General features: G+C 37.2%; 1 protein-coding gene across 1 annotated transcript in view; it reads left to right on the plus strand.

Annotated features, from left to right (window-relative positions):
* The first annotated feature begins 1,648 nt into the window (after positions 1-1,648).
* LOC104996150 (cAMP-specific 3',5'-cyclic phosphodiesterase 4B-like) overlaps positions 1,649-7,530 on the plus strand; it is a 268,302-nt gene continuing 262,420 nt past the window's right edge. The window contains exon 1 of the mRNA XM_010850270.1: positions 1,649-1,865. The gene's annotated coding sequence lies outside the window, so the exon portion shown is untranslated. The remainder of the gene's footprint in view (positions 1,866-7,530) is intronic.

The raw sequence follows: 7,530 nt of genomic DNA on the forward strand, positions 1-7,530 counted from the left end.
TGAAGTGTTGACTCATTGGAAAAGACTCTGATGCTGGGAGGGATTGGGGGCAGGAGGAGAAGGGGACGACAGAGGATAAGATGGCTGGATGGTATCACTGACTCGATGGACGTGAGTCTGAGTCACCTCCGGGAGTTGGTGATGGACAGGGAGGCCTGGTGTGCTGCAATTCATGGGGTCGCAAAGAGTCGGACACGACTGAGCGACTGAACTGAACTGAACTTCTTTGTTAGTCTCCTTCTTTTCTCTTTTTTTTTTTTTTCAGTAGAATGGATCATCATCCAACATAGCCAAATATCTTATTGCTTTTTTGTTTGTTTTCTTTCTGATTGCCTAGAATGTAATTTTGGTCTGATTTCATCACTAGAATGTCTCTGTTGCCTAAAACTTCATTGAGCACATCATACACACTCAAGAGGTATTTGTGGAGTAAATGAATGTTTGAAGTCAGTTTTTTTAGTGCCCAGGATATTCATGCCTTGCACACTCAGTATTTCTTTTCCATTGGCTGAGTTTTACAAAAAACTTGCCAGGACCTGACATGATTCTCCACCCCACCTTTTAAGACTTTACTTTCTGTTTTTGAGGGCAGTTACACAATACCCATATCCAGGGTAGAGCATTCTTTTGTTTTCAGACATGTTTTCCTGGCTTTGTACAGTAGTTATTTTGCATACACTTGAAAGTGCCCAAATAGAATCAGGTATATACCTCTTGGAGTGTGTTATTTCTACTGAGCATTAATTCATTATTTGTAGTTTCTTTCTGTAGGTTTAATTCTCAGATGGCAACTTTAATTTAAGCTTCAGAACTCGTAGTCACCGATAACCTCTTTGAATGTGTTGAAATTGAGTTCAGTCCAGCTGTGAACATTTGAATTTATATAATCAGTGTTTATCCTTTGCCACCTCCTTGTTATAAATGGTGGTTAGGTGCACAGGCCAATCCACAGAAACCTATTTTATCCACATGAAGCTGAACAGTAGTTCTAATAATATCATTGTACCTATATGATTTTTAAGTTTTTTTAAAATGAGGACATCTATCCAGTTTCTAAGTGGCTGTGAGGTCTATCTGGCTACTAGTTCCAAGTACTTGATTTCACAAATATTTTTGAAATTAGCTTAATGGCATGTTGGGGATTACATTTACTTGGGATATTTCATTATCTTGGATAAAATGTGACAGTGTTGATTAAATGTAGAATACAGGAATAAGAAGTTCAGAAGCATGAAGTTGTAACATTTAGGATTAATTCTGTAGCTTTTTCATCCTCTCATACAAACATGTGGCCCTTCTTACCAGCTTGTATACAAAATTCTCTTTCTTTTGTGCCTGTATCACCTGGTTAGCAAATCAGACATTTGGATTGACCATTTTAATATTTGAAAGACTGGCAGTTTTGTTAACAGAAGGACAGAGAATTTACCACAAAATGGCAAAGGACCACTCTTGCAGTCCTAACTTACTTTGTCAAGCAATCTCTTAATGGAGGAAATGAGAGACAGGAGATGCAGTTAAGTTCTGAATTCTGATCTGGAACATTTGTGAAGACAATCTATGTTCCTGCCATCATGATACTTAGCAGTGGTCCCTTAGAATCACACAGTGATCTACAGACAAAAAGAGAACCATTCGTCCTCTGAAAGAAAGAGCAAACTTCTCGTCTCATGATCAGACTGAACTGTGCAATGTCACCGGGCTGATTCAATAACTCTGCAGTGGATTGTGTACATGTCCCTATCTTTATTCTCTTTAGCCTTCCTTCTAGTACCTAACAATCCCCATTCCGTAGTAGACCATTATTGAAAGAGATGAGAAGAGGGAGACGTTTACTCTCATTTTAGACATGTTCGCCTCTGGTGGTATGTGAATACTTAGTTTTCTCTGGAACTGTTTGAGTTTTACCACTTACTATACTGCCACACTTTATCATCCATGTATTTAACCTCAGATATTTGTGTGCTCTCTTCTCTGCTCAGTATTTCTGAAAATAACATTTACAGATACCTGGAACCTTGACAACCTAACGTTGGTTATCCACAATATAAGGAGAATGTTTAGATTTTATATTCAATGATGTAAAATAATTTATATAAAATATTTAAATTATCTGGATACTCATTTTCTGTTGACTTTTCATTTATGTTGGAGCAAAGTAAAAGTCAACTGACATCACAATAATTACTGTGAAAGTTTTGCCTTTGTTTGAATTGAGAGAATTGAATCTTCACAGGATAACACTATATAATGTCAAATACAAAAGAATATGTACCATACCATGTTTATCTTGCATATGAATGTGTTGGGTGATGGGTAGATTCTATCTTTGTACTATTGCAACATTCTTTCTTTATGGTTTTCAATTCAGTGAAGATATTTTCATAAGCTGTATTTAAGAAACATGGGTATTGCGTTTATGTTCTTTGTCACATAAAATGACCAATTGGTTGTCCAAAGGAGTTTGCTAGTAAAAAAGGGAAATTATGAAAATTAATCAATGATCAAAATATGCTTAAATCAATGGTAATCAAACCAGTAGTAATTGGTTTGAAATGAAATATATGAATACTGTAGATAAATAGAACTTTCTACTAGTTTACTCAGTTTTAGAAAAACATTATATATCATGTTAGCTTAATGTGGTTAAGTTGATTGGCAGTTGTTTTGTAATTTCAGTGAGAGGAAATTTCTCCACTTTCCTTATTTCTGTGTGGACATGTACCCATTAAAGAAACATTCCTGCCATCTTATTCCATCCCTCATTCTATCCACAGAGGTAGAGTGAATTGCCTTGTTGGAAGATAATAAGCATTGATTTATCATAGGTTGTGGCTGCTCAGTAGACCCTAACTTTCTTCATGTATGTTATCCTGAGATTTAGACTTGGAAGAACTGAGCAGGGAATGCTTGTCCTAATACTGAGCCAGGTTTTTAGTGCTTTATTAGTATGAAAAATGATGTGTCAATTTCCATCCATCTATCTCTTTCTCTGGACTGGTTCCTGCCTTGGGAGAGAGAGTAATTAATCATTATTGAGTATCTTAAACCCTGACAGTTTTTCTTTCCATTTATTTTGTAAATTTGTTTTATTTTTAAAGTTATATGGGAGCAAAATGCAAAGGATTTCATTCCTTTTTATGTTATATAAATATAAGTAAAATTATAATGAAAATGATTTAAGTCAACCCCAAGAATCCCTGATGATGGTTTTTCTTTCATGTGCATCTGTATGTCACTTAAGTTAGAAGAAATCTGAGATAAGAGAATTGTCATTAACATTTTCAAACTCAAAAAATACTAAGGCAATATCTCTTGAAACTTAAAAAATAAAGTCAGTTTTAAGGAATATTTTTAGAATATAGTAGTGATAATAGCTAGTTTTAAAATTTTCCTGAATTCACAATAAAAAAGCCCAAAAGCAGATAGGATAGCAATGCCACAAATCTGTAGAAAGTATTTGTAGCAAAATTAGCTGATGAGGTATGAATTCCAAAATATGATCAGGTTAGGTAAAACACCAACAGTAGTAACAACTACATCATAACAAGTTCTCCATGTGACTACTCATTTCCTGGAAATACAGCATAGGAATATGTTAAACCCCACTACAGGAACGCAATCAGCATGTTCTGGGTTATGGGGAGAAATTGTCTTGGAGAAAGTTGCCTTTAAAAAAGAACTGAAAAAATAAAAAAAGAATAGACTTAAGAGACTTCAGTGACACTGCAAAGTCTAGATTATGTTAGGATCTTGATTCAAGCAAATTATAAAAAATGAATATATTTGATTATATTAATGAATTATCATTAATTATATTTTAAAAGATGTGATAATGGTATTATGGTCATTTAAAAAAGAATTCCTAACTTTTAGAGATGTATAATGAAATATTTATAGTTAATATGTCTTTTGTTTTTGTTGTTTTGTAGCTAAATTCTGTCCAACTCTTTGCAACCCCGTAGACTGTAGCCCATCAGGCTCCTCTGTGAGATTTCCCAGGCAAGAATATTGGAGTGGGTTGCCATTTCCTTCTCTAGGGCATTTTCCTGACCCAGGGATTGAACCCTCATTTCCTGTTTTGCGGGCAGATTCTTTACTGAGCTACTTGAGAAGCCATAATGTCTGAACAGGAGGAAATAAAATGGTAGAGGAAGATTGGTTGTGAATTAGTAATTTTTGAAGGTGGGCAATTGAGGTTCATTATAGTGTTTTGTCTCTGCTTTGGCATCTGTTTGAAGTTTTTTATAAGGAAAATTTTTAAAACATCCACCAAAAGAACAAAGATGTTTAAATGAGACTATAGGAACTAGAGGATGGGCCAATAAGACTTTAGAGAACATGGTTTTCATAGTATAAAATGAAAGAAGGATAAAGAAAAATTTTAAATCTTGGATAGCTAGTAAAATCAATCCAGTTCTGTTCAAATATTATAGCTCCCTAGCAATCTATAATAGCAGATACGTGCAAAATACTTTCTTTTTTACTTTGTAATATATTTATGTGAATGTGAATGTGAAAGTTGCTCAGTCGTGTCCGACTCTTTGCAACCCCAAGGACTGTATAGTCCATGGAATTCTCTAGGCCAGAATACGGGAGTGGGTAGCCTTTCCCTTCTCCAGGGGATCTTCCCAACCCAGGGATCGAACCCAGGTCTCCCACATCTTACACTTAAAAAGCCCTGTTTGACAGATTGGCAGTTCCCACAACTTTTTACTAAATCCAAGTTTGCATGATGAGAATAGTTTACAGATTTGCTTCAGCCATTGGAGTGACTGAGATGTCTAATCTCCTGAACTAGGACTTTATCTGTGTCCAGCTGTAAGTAACATTGTCTTTTGGCTTTAATATATTATATAGAGATATAATTTCTTATTTATGTCATACTCTCCACATGCTTGGGAAACACTAGACTAAATCATAAATCTGACTTCTTATCCCCTTTACTTAGGAACTCTATGGCCTACATCATTGCTCAGAATTGGTCAATGTCATTTTTAAGCGATACACACTTCAGAAAGAAGCAGATGCCAATCTGTCAATCAACACATATTTATTGATTTTCTAGGCATAGTGGAGGAGGGAGACTACATACTTTGCTTTATCCCTTTATTTATCCACTGATTCTGATATTGCAAATTCCACTGACACTGATACTACAGCAGTCACCAGGCACTCAGTTCAGTTCAGTTCAATTCATTCCAGTCCCTCAGTCATGTCCGACTCTTTGAGACCTCACAGACTGCAGCGTGCCATGCCTCCCTGTCCATCACTAACTCCTGGAGTTTACTCAAACTCATGTCCATCGAGTCGGTGATGCCATCCAACCATCTCATCCTCTGTCGTCCCCTGCACTCACTTGGTAGTTATTTAGTAAACATTTCATGAGTGGCTAACATGTATTTGATTCAGAGCTGAGTCCTGGAAATTAAAAGCTGAATATGTGAGGCATGGTTCTTGCTCCCCTGTTCTTTCTTTTCTTAATGCTCAGTCTCTTAGTCTTCAGTGCTAAATTTGACATCAATGTCCTCTGCTTTATAAAAACTTCCTAATTCTTAAGGTTCCAGATGGCTCCCTAGACTCCCTCTGGTCTGAGCTTATTCCATCTCTTGGATAATTCACCAATTCCTGCTGCCTCTGATGAAATACAGCCCTTTCTATCATCATTTTCCATTCATTTAACAGTAGTTATTGTTGTTCAGTTGTGTCCTACTTAGTAAGACTACAAAATATTTTGACTACGAAAAATATTTGACTACAAAAAACTTTTTTCCAAAAAACCCTAGTTGTGTCCTACTCTTTGTGATCCCATGGACTGCAGCACGGTAGGCTTCCCTGTTCCTCACCATCTCCTGGAGCTTGCTCAAACTTATGTCCATTGAGTCAGTGATGCCATCCAACCATCTTGTCCTCTGTCTTCCCCTTCTCTTCTTGCCTTTTATCTTTTCCAGCATCAGGTTCTTTCCCAATGAATTGGCTCTTCACATCAGGTGGCCAAAGTGTTGGAGCTTCAGCTTGAGCATTAGTCTTTCCAATGAATATTCAGTAGTTGAGCATCCTACCCTGCTGTATAGTGAGAGACAGAGAATGGTGAACACTATAATAGTATGACAGGTTTCCCAGGAGGGGCTAGTGCCTGGCCCCTAGAACCCACGTGCCAATGCAGGTAGATGTAAGAGACCTGGGTTTGATCCCTGGGTTGGGAAGATCCCCTGGAGAAGGAAATGGCAACCCATTCCAGTATGCTTGCCTGGGAAATCCCATGGACAGAGGAGCCTGGTGGACTACAGTCCATGGGGTCACACACAGTTGGACACAACTGAAGCAACTTAGCATCATAATGGTATAAGAGTGTACAAGGAACAGAGGGAATTCTGAGTGACACTGCTTGGTAGCTAAGGAAGGACTTCACAGAGTATGAAAATTAGTTTGAGTTTCAAAGAATAACATACAGAATTGGGATAACATTTTCCTTCTACAGCCCCTCCCTCATCAACATAGTTGGGTTTAGCCATATAGCACTCATTTATTTGAGTCATTGAATAAATATTTATCAAGTACCTACTATATGACAGGGACTCTACTAGACCCTGATTCAGCAGGTGAACAGGGTGCCAATCCAACAAAGAGACAGGATGGGGAATACTGATAATCTGGGTCAAGGATTCGGAGTGGGATAGGATCAGACATTCACAGATCAAGTCCAAGTCAAGAGTACTGGGACTCTCAGTCTGATTCTTGGAAGATGCTTTTGTCCTCAGAAATTTGGGGTAGGCTCATAATCAGACAGCTTTGGAAGTGCAAGCGTATAATGCAGGTGACTCATTTTCCACTTCAGGTATAATCAGTATCATTTATGTGGGTTCAAATTGAAAATGTGTTATCTTGGCAAAGCTATTCATTTTGTGCCCTTGTTTCCATATTTTTAAAATGAAAATAAGTGTTACCACCATACAGATTCTTGGGAATATCAAACATAACTTATGTAACTCAAGAATGTTTGTCACTTGGAAGGTGCTCAATAAATATAATCATTTAAAATTTGGGGATCTTGAACCAATGGTAGTTACAGCATTTCCAAAAGGATGAAACAGCAGGGATCTGAGTGTGTGTGTGTGTTTGGTAGGTAGCTCCCACACACAGTGTAAGAGCGTACATGCTACAGAAAGAATTTGTGAGCCAGTGATAGTCACCAATCATCGTGGAATTAAGTTTCAGCTGTCACTTTTCAGTGGTATGAATTTACATCAAGGAGTGTTGGAACTCCATCTTATTTTTCTGAGAGTGAGGTGACATGGTTCTGGTACATTTTTCGATAGCTGAAATCTATTAAAATCCACTCTTTATAGTTTTTCAGGTGATATTTGTATGAGTTTATTTAAGTTTTAGTAACCAGAGTGCTTGGATAGAGCTGCACCTATTACTTGCCTTTATCACATTTTTTTTTTTAATGTGGAGTTTTGTGTATTTCAGGCTTCTTTGGTGGCTCAGAGGTTAAAGCGTCTGCCTCCAATGCGGGAGGCCTGGGTT

The sequence above is a fragment of the Bison bison genome, unplaced genomic scaffold (assembly GCF_000754665.1).
Source record: "Bison bison bison isolate TAMUID 2011002044 unplaced genomic scaffold, Bison_UMD1.0 scf7180017864290, whole genome shotgun sequence".
NCBI classification, from domain to species: Eukaryota; Metazoa; Chordata; class Mammalia; order Artiodactyla; family Bovidae; genus Bison; species Bison bison.